Raw genomic sequence first — 13,324 nt, 5'->3', positions numbered from 1 at the left:
CCAAATGAAGATTGAAGAAAAAAAAATTCTCGGGGCGCCTGGGTGGCACAGTGGTTGAGCGTCTGCCTTCGGCTCAGGGCGTGATACCGGCGTTGTGGGATCGAGCCCCACATCAGGCTCCTCCGCTATGAGCCTGCTTCTTTCCTCCCACTCCCCCTGCTTGTGTTCCCTCTCTCGCTGGCTGTCTCTATCTCTGTCGAATAAATAAAATCTTTAAAAAAAAAAAAGAAAAAAGAAAAAAATTCTCAACACCAAATGTAGACAAGGACATATGTCTGTCTGATGTAAGAGCCAGTAGCCACATGTGGCTAGTAAGAATTTGAACCACGGCTAATCCAAACTGTAATATGGTGGTAATACATATTTCAAAGAATTTAATTAAAAAATGCAAAAATAGGGGCGCCTGGGTGGCACAGCCGTTAAGCGTCTGCCTTTGAAGCTCAGGGCGTGATCCCGGCATTATGGGATCGAGCCCCACATCAGGCTCCTCTGCTACGAGCCTGCTTCTTCCTCTCCCACTCCCCCTGCTTGTGTTCCCTCTCTCACTGGCTGTCTCTATCTCTGTCAAATAAATAAATAAAATCTTTTAAAAAAAATGCAAAAATACCTCATTAATTTTTATTGTTAACATATTGAAATCATATCTTCAATATACCAGATAAAATATATTATTAAAATTACTTTCACCTCCTTTTTGTTAAAGTGGCTACTAGAAAATTTTAAGTTATGCTTGTGCGTGCGTGCGCTAACAAATTAATAAAATCTTAAAAAAAAAAGAAAGAAAATTTTAAGTTACATGTATGGCCAGTGTTGTAGTCATATAAGACAGTCTGATATTGATATAGAGCAACAGAAACTTCAGTATACCTTTTGCGGAGCATAAATTGCTACAGCCACTTTGGAGAGAATTTTGGAAATACCTTGGTAGGTTGTACGATGAGAAAAGCCTACAATTCAGCAATTATACCCCTAAGTACCTGCTCTAGAGAAACTCTCACACATATATATATCAAAAGACATGTAGATTATATCTTAACACAATTGTTTGCAATTACAAAAATAATCCAAATGTCCATCCGAAGAGACTAGACTAAATGTGTTATAATCGTACGATGGAATACTATACAATACGTATGCAATACTATTTGAGAGGAATAGAGCAACAAGGAAGAACTTCGCAAAAATGTTAAAAGAGCAAATTACATGAAGAGGCATTCCATGTATGATCACACACAAAAACTATAAAATCTCTTAAGAGCTTGACCTAAGAGTAGTATACCTATTGAGTAGTATAACCTATTTAGGGACAGATACATACACAGAGATCATGTATGTGAGGGTGGGCACAAAATTCAGGACAGTGGGAAAGGACTGATGGAATCCATAAAGGTAACAGAGGGTTTCAAGTATGCTGGAATGTCCTATATCTTTTTTAAAAAAATATTTTATTGATTTCTTTGCCAGAGAGAGAGAGGGAGAGCATAAGCAGAGAGACCTACAGGCAGAGGGAGAAGCAGGCTCCCCACTGAGCAAGGAGCCTGATGCAGGACTCGATCTCCTGGGATCATGACCTGAGCCAAAGGCAGATGCTTAATCAACTGAGCCACTCCGGTGTCCCCTGGAATGTCCTGGATCCTAAACTAAGCTGGGTAGTGGGTACTTTGGTGTTCATTATTCTTTATAACTTTTTTTTTCCTCTAAAATATATCTGTGCTTTTAACATATGATTTTATGGACCATGTACAGCACGCACCATACTTTATGGTTTGGGAGATATAAGCAAAAACTTCCCAATTTTCACCACGTTAGAAGCAGTTATACCTTGAACAACATCAGGGTGCAAAAGCTACATATAAACACCAACTACATGAATGAATACCAAATACATAAACACCAATTTTATACCTCTACTACTATGACAATGAGAAAAAGGGGACTAAATTAGGGTTCAGCAAAACTTTTCTTTAAAAATCCAAAAAGTAAGTATTTGGGGCTGTGCAGGGCCATGTGGTTTCTGTTGCAACTACTCAACTTGCCATAGCAGTGGGAAAGCAGCCACAGACAATATGTAAACAAATGAGCATAGCTGTGTTTTAATAAAACTTTATCTACAAAAACAGGCAGGAGACAAAATCTGGCCAATGAGCCAAAGCTAGCTGACCCCTAGAACCCCTGTCCAGATTCATCTTCAAAAAAGAAATCATGGGGTGCCCAGTTGGGACAGCATGTGACTCTTGATGTCAGAGAGGTGGGTTCAAGCCCCACACTGGGTGGAGAAATTACTTAAAAAATAAAAACTTAAAAAAAAAAAAAAAAGAAAAAGACACCTGGATGGCTCAGGTCATGATCCCAGAGTTCTGGAATTGGGCCCCACATTGGGCTCCTTGCCCAGCAGGGAGACTGCTTTTTCCTTGGCCTGCTGCTCCCCCCCCCACACCCTTGTGCTCACTCCCACGCTCACGCTCTCTCTGACAAATAAATAAAATCTTAAAAAAAAACACAAAAAACCACTAAATCCATTAAGTAAAATTCTGAAGGAGAAATGGATTTGCATGGTAATAAAATATGCCACAATTTACCTGATAACCACAAAAGAGAAGATGTTCCTTGTCTATGGAGACATCTAGCAATCACCAACTTCACCTGTGATCAAATTTAGCCCCACTAATCCTGTGACAATCAAGCATTCTCTGCCTCCTGATGTGATGTAATATGAAGCAGCATCAACCATGAAGTCTCCCAGCCAAAATGTTTACCCTGACTTTAACTCAAGTCTCTAGCTCTAATTTAAAAGCTTACAGAAGACAAAGGAGTAAGTTTTGACCTCAAAGAAACAATCAGACAAATTCTGAATATACGACATTTTACAAGATAATCAGTCTCTTCAAAAAGAGGGTCACTTTTTAGGTAGGTGTTTACATTTAAAAGAGAATTGAGACACAACAGCAAAGGCAGTATAATAGGGCATGATCCTTCACTGGACTCTGGTGTGGAAGGGAAAAGCCGTGGAAGTCGTTTTTGACCTAACTGGGGAAATCTGCATATAGATTGGGGATTAGATGACTCCTGGAGATTAGATAATTGTGTAGTGTAGATACCTACACTACTGCAGGTAGGAAGAAAATGTCATTTTAGGGGGAGATTCATATTTAAGGTTTTAGAGGTGAAGTGACACAATGTCTGTAATTTACTTTTTTAAATGGTTCAGCAAAGATTGTATAAATATGGTAAAAAATATAAATACTGTTGAATTTAAGTGTGGGTATATAGGTACTCAGTATACTGTTACAACGTTCTATAGGATTAAAAATTTTCATAAACTAAAAAAAATTTTCATAAATATAGCACTGTATGTCAACTATGCTTCTACAAAATAATTTTTCATAATAAAAAGGCAAAAATGCATTGTGAGATTGTTAGTTTATTAAATTTTATTCATCACTCTCCTTCACAAATACTAGTTTTAAGTCTCCCCCAACGTTCTCAAGGTTATATATCAAATTTGGCCCAAAAGAAACTTTTCTCAAGTTCATGACCCTGATGTTTTTTTTCTGCTTTCTAAAAGCAAAAACAAGACAACAATTACAAAATACTCTAATTATACTGCCATTTGAATTTTATAGTTTAGAAAGATTCTTAACATATGAATATACCTATAATTCCCTTATAGCATTTTTACTTATTATCTTGTATATTTAATTAATCATATACATGTTTTACTCACTCACTCCTCCAGATGGCAGATTCAAATAAACTTTGTTCCCCAAAGTGCCTAATGCTAGCAGACAATATTTATTTACTAAATAAAAACTGAACAGCAGGAAAGTTGTATCAACACCTTTAAAAAACTAAGCACCTAGTTGGGTTTTTTTTATTTATTTATTCTTAAAGAAATCTCTACACCCAATGTGGGTCTTGAACTTACGAGCCCAAGATCAAGAATTCCTTGCTCTTCCAACTGAGTCAGCCAGGCGCCCCTAAGCATCTAGCTCTTGAGAAGGAATGTAAACCTCTCTCTCCCCTCTTCCTACTCCCTAGTCTCCTGTCATTAAAAGATACTGTCTCTGGGCGCCTGACTGGCTCAGTGAAGAGGCGACTCTGGATCTCCCGGGCATGAATCGGAGCCCCACGCTGGGTGTAGAGATTACTTAAATAAATAAATAAACTTAAAAAAAGAAAAACTTAAAAGACACTGTTTCTATGGTAAGCTTTACTCAGCAAGTATTTACAGATACAACAGATACAATGTAGATACATGGATAAAGCCGCAGAGATAACCAACACGGCTGTTGCCCTTATGTAGCTTACACTCTAAATAGAAAACGAGAATCTTAGAACAGAACTCCCAATTTTAGAGTCAAAAGGACCTCAAAATATCATATGGTCCAGCCCTCTGTTCTAACTCAGGTAAAACTATTATACTGCAAATTAAAACTACTAAATCCTAGAAAGAATAAGTAACTTGCAAAGTCACAGAATCATTATTAGTTTCTATGTGAACCTCAAACTGGGTCTTCTGCCTCCTAGGTTAGGTACTCTTTCAACCCACTATGTATCATGTAGTAGCAGTAGTAGTAGCAGCAGTAGTAACAGCAATAGAAAGCACTCGAATGTTAGTGACTGTATGTGCCAGGCTCTATAGTAATGGCTTTACATGGACTGTCTCAATCGAACAATTTTATGAACTATATTATTCTGGGGCGTCTGGCTGTCTCAGTTGGTAGAGCACGTGACTCTTGATCTCAGGATGGTGAGTTCAGGTCCCACGTCGGGTGCAGAAATTACTTAAAATATTTTTTAAAAAATTAATTTAAAAAATATACATACATTATCATTCACTTTACAGATGAGAAAACTGAGGTTTAGAGGCAGTAAGTAACTTGCTTTAAGTTACCCATCTACGGAGTGATGGGGCAGGAATTAAAATCCAAGCAGTCTGACTTCAGTGTCAATGCTCCCAATCATCATCCTCTTGCAGCTTTTTCCAGAAACATAATCCACTCCAAGTATAAAGCCTTCTTCCATTTAACACACACTTAAAAACGCACACAAGTAAACTGTGCCAAGCATCCTACAACATTACCTAAAGGCATAAAGGAGCAAAAAATTCAGAAATACAATCTAAATGTGCTGACAAGAAGCCTCATGCATGTTTGTGAACAAGTAATTCTCACCTAAATCTATGGGTGTAGAATGGTGTTCGTTCACATGCGACTAAGAAGGATTTCATTACCACCAAGGCATTACAGTTTAGGCCTAAAAACATAGTCTCCTAATGTCATGACCATTTGGTCAATTCCTCTGACCATTTATCATTTGGTATATTCCTGAAGTCACTGCTGTACAGCATCTCCCAAACTTTGTTAGCAAAAATATCTGACAACCAATTAAATCTCAGACTGATCTTTGTTAGATTGCTTCAGTCCTAGCAAAAATGCAGAGTCAATGTTATTCCAGCTAGCTCTCTATAATTTAACCATGCATCTCTTCTCCTTTCTATTCAGAATATACCTTATATTTGACTCCATCATTTACCTATGCAATATATGCCTGAATAAAAACTTAAAAGAATTCCAGCCTGTGGGGTGACCAGAAAGTCCGAAAACATAGATATTATTCTAACATTCTGTACTGGAACATGAACTGTCTATGCATCTGTGCTTCCCGACCTGGTGGCCACCCTGTACTTAAACAAAAATCAAGAAATCACAGAAAGAGGCAGAAAAAGCAATGCAAGCCAGAAGCACAAGAGAAGAGCAAATAAACTGAAAAAACAAACCTATCACTGAGAAAAAGACTCAAGATGTAGGACAAGAGCAATAATGCAATCTAAATCCTCCCTAATCCTTCCAAACTTCTACTTCCCTTACAAACTAGTAAGACTGCATAAAACAAAAACAAAATAGAGTATAACTGAACACTATTACATATTAAGGCAAAAGTTATCATTTCACTTTCACATTTTGCTTCAAAACACTTGAGAACAGATCAATTAAGCAAGAAATTAAACTGAGTTTCCTTACATTTAGGACCTACAACCACAAAAGCTTTAATAAAATTCTGTACTATATACATGAAACCAGTTACAAGAGATAATTTAAGCTATCAAGTAAGGGTTTGTTTTGTTTTTTAATCTAAAATGTTGAATGGCTTAGTGAACCTGGTCTGACTTACAGCATTAAATTTAATATATTCAAAAAGTTCAAATTCTGGGACACCTGGATGGCTCAGTCAGTTGAGCATATGACCCTTGGTTTCGGCTCCGGTCATGATCTCAGGACTACAGATCAAGCCCCACTATGGGCTTGGCTCCACACTCTGCATAAAGTCTGCTTGAGATGCTTTCCCTCTCCTTCTGTCCCTCCCCCACTCACACTCTCTAAAATAAACAAAATCTCTTCTTAAAAAACTTCAAAAAAATATACATCAGCACTTTGATAAAAGTGATAAATATAGTCACAAAAATATATTCAAAGTGAAACTAGTAATTTGAAGGCTTAATTTGGGTATTATAAATGAAGTCTCTTAGGTCATGAATGGAACCAGTGTTCATTTTTATATTGAGGCACTGAAATAAACACTAGTTGATTTGCTTTAAAATTAAAAAATAAAATCTCAATTCACCGCAGCAAGGAAGGTCACATCAGAGTCTGACTCAATGCCTCACAAATGAAAGCAAAAGACCATTACGTATTAAGATAAAAACAAAGATCAAAGATCTCTCATGCTTATCTTAAATGTGCAATGTTTGTGTAAACTCAGGAAGAGACATTTTTACCAAATTGGATCATCACTAGGAAAGGTACAGAACAGAAAAATAAGCACCTGCTTCATAGCATGCAGTAAGACATCCTCATGCAGAAATTTACAATGCAGGAAAAAACAAAGGCACAACTTCAAGTTACACACCACACCTCTAGAATTAAGGGAAGCAGTAACAAATATACAGACCAATTTTAGCATAATAAACTGAGACAGATTGGCTCCATCAGCTATCTTCAACAGAACTGTCAACCAGAAAACAGAAGGAACAGTCACAAACCAGTGACAGTATTTCCAGACACTAATGGCCAATCACTAATCTTCCAGCTATACTCACAAAAAGAACACACACAGCAACAGGGTTTTTTCTAAACACAAATGACAACATGTATTTTATAGGTACATCCCTTGTTACTTAAACCAGTCTTGTTAAAAAGTCCTGTTTACCTGCTCCCATTATCCTACCTTCTCCCTTTTTCCTGTCTAAGAACTCATTTATCCAAGCTTTGGCAATAAATGGAAACACCTGAAGGCTCCAGCTTCCCTCGTGCCTAATACAGGGATCTCTTTTCTATCTTTGGCTCACCTTTTAATCTTAGGTACAACAATATTGCCCCCTTCCTACTTCCTCTTTCCATGTATCAGTTTTTGTCTTGTTACAGAAAAACTTTTCTTCCCTCTTTTATTTTTCTTCCCTCTCTTTTGTTAAAAATAATAATGCTCTGTGGGGTTGGCTGGCTCAGTCATTAAGTGTCTGAATCTTGATCTCAGGGTCCTGAGTTCAAGCCCAGCACTGGGCGTGGAGAGCCTACTTAAAATAAAAATAAATAGTAAAGCTCTAGGGGCTCCAGCCTGACTCAGTCAGTGGAGCACACAACTGTTGATCTCAGGTGCTGAGTTCATGCCCACCTTGCATGTAGAGCTTACTTTAAAAAAAAAAAAAAAAGTAAAGCACTAATCACAACTTCTAAGTGTATTATAGAAAACACCATACATCCCAAATTGTCCACTCCTAACTGAAGTCATTCACAAAGGGAGCACAGTTATAATGTAAACTGAGACAGTGTGTTTGCTCTCAGGATGTAAAATCTATGAGGGCAGGGATTTTTGTCCATTTTGTTCAGTCTTCAGCCATGAATGGTGCCTTGCATGTTAGAAGGCACTCAGGGAATGCCAAAATAATGGCTGAGGATGGGGTGGCTACAGACCAATACTATTAACTATGTGGAATTCTTTACTTTTTAGAGGGCTGGTAGCCTACAGTAAGTAAAAGCAAAGGAAAGCCACTCATATCTGACCTTGATCTCCCATACATTCTATATTTTCTATCATTTAGAGTTGCTTTGAGTTCGTTATTTCCTCTTTGTAAGGGGCTCTGCAGAAGGGCCACCTGTATTTAATAGATAATACGAGTTCATTAACTCAGAATTGAATGCTTTAATGAGAAATGGGGAAAAGAAACATTCTTTCCCAAGATAGGTTAAGTAGCTATGAGCAATATGGACACTCCTAGATTCTCCTACTTATAAGGACAGCTATTAACTATCCCTTTTCCATGTTAAGAGTGCACTTATACATACCTACAACAAGAAAACGAAATGCAATTAGACTTCAGAATCAGGGACATTACTCTCAAGCTTTAAAGTGTTTTGAAATCCTTCAGAACTTTACAAATTACTCTTTTATCAAACCTTCTTCTCAGGTCTATACTATCTATCAAACAAAATCCATTCACTTAGTGTTTTTCTTATATTACACACTTGATTATACCTGATAATAACCACATTTAAAAAATAGTTTTCCACGAAGGAAAAGATTTCTCATGTTTCTGTCACTTACCATACACAACCTATTCTGAACTGGAGGACGCTCTATGTAGACAACAAGCAGAATACTAGACACAGGTCTTATCCTGCCTATACCCCTGCCAATAACTGGCCCCGTCTCTAAAAGTGAGACAAGTTCCTTAATAGTCAATAGAAATCTTTCAATGTTCATCTCTCTCTCCTCTAAATACCAGACCATGTATTTAATAGTCTTGTTTTGTTCAAAGGAATGTAAAACAACTTTTCAACAAGGGTTATTTTCCCAAGCTTTAAGGTCTTTAAATTTTCAGAAAGAAATCAAATTAAAGCCAATAATTATTATATATATTTCAACAAAGTAAAAATACAAAACAAAAAACCCTTTGAGTCCATTTTTAGTAAGTTAATATCAAACTAGTAAATGAAAAAAGCTTTACATTGGTGAACTGTGCTTTAAATGTTACAAACCATGTTAAATTGTCTAAATATATGAGCAAGTTAAAAATACCACAACTGATTGTTAAACTACTGGGTTCTTAAACTTAAGTAAGTTATTACATACAAAAGCTATCATTATAAAAGGTATATGTCATGCCAAGATACAAAAAGATATTGTAGATGTGGTTACAAGTCAGCCATAGTTAAAAAAGAATATATTTACTTGAGAACTCCTCTATGTCAAGACTTACCATAATCCAGAGAAAATGTTTATGTCTGTTATTAACATTAAATTGAAACGGAGAAATAACACACTCTTAAGTCTGAATGAAAATTAAAAAAAAAAAAAGAAAAAAAAGAATGAGCTACCTTATGGTATTTGTTTTCTGGTTGCTAGATGATGCTAAAAACGAAATCTCACGGTCTTTATAAAATCTGAAAAACTACAGGGTACAGACTACACCTTTGGAAAATGTCATTCCATCAAGAATTTAGTAAAGCCTTCTTTTTATCATAATATTGATTCAACTACCCAAGTGATCAAATCACTCAAGTTAGTCTTCTTTGGGTTGGGGGTGGAGAAGGACCAAGGATATGGCTTTAAACACTGAAAACTCTAACTTAAAGTCCAGCCTATGAAAAGAGGTTAAACCACATTAGCAATGTTTCATCTGAAAGAAGATTCCAAAATGGCTTATCAGAAATATTAGCATACTTAAATTACTCTAGAAAATGGAAAGTTATTTTCTTTTAAATCAATGTTTTGTTATAACCAAGTATCATCAACAAAAATAAGGATAAAACAAAGATTATGAAGTAACTTTTTCTTCACCTATACTTATTAGATCAGTTGCTAGAAGATGACAGACCCTTTCATTTTATAAATTTTAAAGTCAAGCAAAAACTACAAAAACCAGTATTCCCAAAGTCTACCCTATTTCCCCTCACTGTTTAGTCTGAGTACAGAATAGTGGGATGGAAAGTAGTAAGATTATATTTCCAGGGTTTACCTAGTATCTGAGAATTTTACCTGATAGCCCCAATCAGTCGGTTCTCTTTAGCCAAAATTCTGATGTGATATATAAAATATATTTCTACCATAAAACTTTAAAGTTACTAATACATTATTTGGTTTCAACCCAAATTCTGAAATTAGCTAAGGAAAAAATAAAAAGAATCAAGTACAATGCGGAAAAAAAACACAACAGATATCCAGAAGTAACCACATTCCCCCAAATTCTCTTACCACTAACCATAATTTTATATTTTATGTTAAGTATTACCTGAATAAATTTTTCTATTCAAATTCCGGAATTTAAAAAAAACTTAACCATTCTGACACTGTCAGTTGTTTCCCAACTAATTTTTTCTTAAAGTCAGTGAACTGTGAAAGGCATAGTTCACAGAAAAAGTAAAATACCACGTTATATTTTAATAAGTTAATTTTATTCACTTTATCTTATGAAAGACCACTACAGAGTTAATACTATTTTACTACTTTCTATCCTAGGTAATGTCACAAGATACATTAAAATAGTTACATGTAACATACAAGTTTTCATACAATGTAGATACCAGTGAGTGGTGGAGGGGAATTCACTGTCAGTATTATGTGCGATAAAAGAAATGTTTACCAACCCATTTACAAGGGCTTATTTAAAAACTGGGCCAATGGCGAAACGGCTGTAATGAATCTCCACAATCACTACACTACACTTCGGCAAATTCTACTCTCCACAGCACCAAATTTTAATTCAAAACACTTTGTGAAAAAAAAATGTATATTACAGGAAAATAAATTTCCAACAAGGAAACCACTTTTTCTGACCTTTTCAACTTGTGAATCAGATATTCTTAGAAGCACAGCTATTTAGACGTACCATTCCTTCAGATGATGCAATGTTAAGGGACATTTGATAATTATAACATGTTAATTACTAACATAAAATAATATTTATTGCCATGACTATCAGACAAACTTTAAGAGCTTTCACCTACTCCTGGAGTCTTCACAGAAATCAAGACACCTGGTATGAGAAAACAGGTGTTGAAAGCTTTGCTGGTCACTTCTAAGAGAATAATTACAACACAAAGAAATTCAAAGGACATTGTACAAAAACTGAGGAAATCTTAACTAACAGGTATGAAAGATCACATAAAAATACTAGTCAATGCTGATAAAGCAACAAAAAGAGCCACTGCAGAAACTGTGATAAGGCTTTATGAGAGCAAAAATAAATGAAAGGGAAAAACACAAACAACAACCATTAAAAAAAAAAAAGAGAGACACAGAGAGAAACAAAAAAGCACAGTAAAAATCAGGATTATTCCTTGGGGGGGGGGAAGTTGAAAAAAAAAACCCTGTTCTAAACACTAAATTTTAAAAGTTCAATTGAAACAACACATTGCCCATTCAAGAGGCCTACAAAAAAATATTTCTTTAAAATTTTAATAGTATAACTTCAACCATATTTTTTAAAAGCCTGTACGTTTGGAAAAGACTACTATAATAATTAAAATAACTTGTCTCTACTTAGAAAGGCTCTATTTAAAAGTAGGCCAACAATAGGAACTTTAATACTGCACAAGTAAATGAAATAATGTCCACTAACATTCAGCGTGAATGGCATGTTTCTCCATCTCCCAGAACATAGGGACCTACACTATCTGCCCCAAACAACCTACCACTTCTACATCCGTGCAGTAGCTCAAATAAAATGAGTTCCTGTGTTAATCCCACAATAAACCTCAGTAATTCTCACATCACAGTTGTAAAGGTTTCTTAACAGAAAAAGACCGTTTTTCCCAAAATAGCTATGTATCACTAAGACTACTCAAATTCCTAAATAATCTTTTTACAAGACTCCAGCCAACTTTATTTTGATACATTAAACATGTGGAGCCTATTTTAAAAGGTCTTTAACTGGGACTTCATGAAAACAGCTTCCTAGTTAGTTGCTCATTAAGTATCCTCTTTTTAAAGTTTTCACGTTGTTTTGAAGCCCACTGGAATACTGATGAATCTGGGCCGGCTATCAAATGCTTAAGAAGCAGTTTTGCCAAATAAGATGGGCAAATGCTCTGGATCTGCTAAATCCGACCTTAGAGGTCAGGCAACTTAAAAAATGAAGGAACTATTTTCAACATTCATTGAGTCCCTCGTTTTTAAAATTACCTTGGTGTCATTTTCACATCTGACGTTTAAGAATACAACCTTTTTTTTTTTTTTAAAGGATATTAGGCTCAGTTAAATTACAAAAAAACAAAAAAACAAAAACAAAGACAAAAAAGCCGGTTAGTTTACTCTTAAAGGGTGTCTGGAAGATCTGGGTTACTGGCGGTGAAAGTTTCATTTAAAAACCTGTTAAAAAGAATGACATCCGAAAAGGATCGCTGGGGAAGGAAGGGAAGAGAAGCCTGGAGTCGGCTAAGAAAAGAAGCGATTTAAAGCCACTAAGAAGGAAGGTGGTGGTGAGACGCACAGAGAGAAGAGCGAGAAAGATTTAACAAGGAAGTGAAGTGGAGCGCAGAGTGGGGCAGAAGCTGATGAAGAAACAAATGAAAAAGGTAAGGTTTTCAAATAAGCACGATCCAGGAAGGGATGAGTTAAGGCCTGGGGTAGCCCCAGTGTTTTGGTGTGAAAGAGATGCTCGGACTGAAGCAGAGAACAGGGGAAAGCAGTTTACTTCCAGGCGTTGGAGCAAAGTAAAATTCCCTGCCCCGAGCCTCTCCGGCCACGGCCGAGCGCGGAGGCGGCGGCTGGGGAAGGGGCCTACCCAGAAGCCAGGCCCGGCGTTCTGCTCCCCCAGGCTCCAAGGCAGAGGAGACGAGGATTAGGCAGGCAGGGCCCACGACCGTAGCCCCGCGGCACCCCGAAAACGGTCCGGGGCCTCGGCGGTGCCCGCGAGCCGTTTCCCCTGCGGCGGGGCGCGGAGCGGCCTTACCTGGGGCGACGGAGGGAAGCGAGGTCTAGGGCGTCCGCTCTCACCCGCCGCTGAGACCCCCTGCTGCACTCAGTCCGGGCTTCCGACCGAGGAGCGACCCTGCCTCAGCCGCCGCTTCCCCGTCAGGGTCTCGGCCACCGCCTCCGCCGGGGCTGTTTACACCGTCGGGCCCCGCACGCCGCCGCCGCCGCCGCTGCCGCCTTCTCTCCACCCTAGCGCCGTTGCCGATTCGGCCGCCGCCACCTCCTCCGCCGCAGCCTCGTCTCTCTGGAGCATCTTCCAGCCACCGAACCCTGAGAAACAGAGACTCCAGCCGCGCCGGCAGGAAACTCCCCCGCAACTGCCAGGGGGACCAGGCGGTCAGAGCACCGGCGG

At 37.7% G+C, this 13,324-nt stretch overlaps 1 protein-coding gene across 2 annotated transcripts in view; it reads right to left on the bottom strand.

Moving 5' to 3' along the window:
* PPM1B (protein phosphatase, Mg2+/Mn2+ dependent 1B) overlaps positions 1–13,081 on the bottom strand; it is a 73,372-nt gene extending 60,291 nt beyond the window's left edge. For both annotated transcript variants that reach the window (XM_011236358.3, XM_002912403.4), the window contains exon 1: positions 12,950–13,081. The gene's annotated coding sequence lies outside the window, so the exon portion shown is untranslated. The remainder of the gene's footprint in view (positions 1–12,949) is intronic.
* Between the last annotated feature and the right edge of the window lie 243 nt (positions 13,082–13,324).

This window comes from Ailuropoda melanoleuca, chromosome 4 (genome assembly GCF_002007445.2).
Source record: "Ailuropoda melanoleuca isolate Jingjing chromosome 4, ASM200744v2, whole genome shotgun sequence".
Taxonomy (NCBI): Eukaryota; Metazoa; Chordata; class Mammalia; order Carnivora; family Ursidae; genus Ailuropoda; species Ailuropoda melanoleuca.
This window is presented reverse-complemented; position numbering and strand designations above follow the sequence as displayed.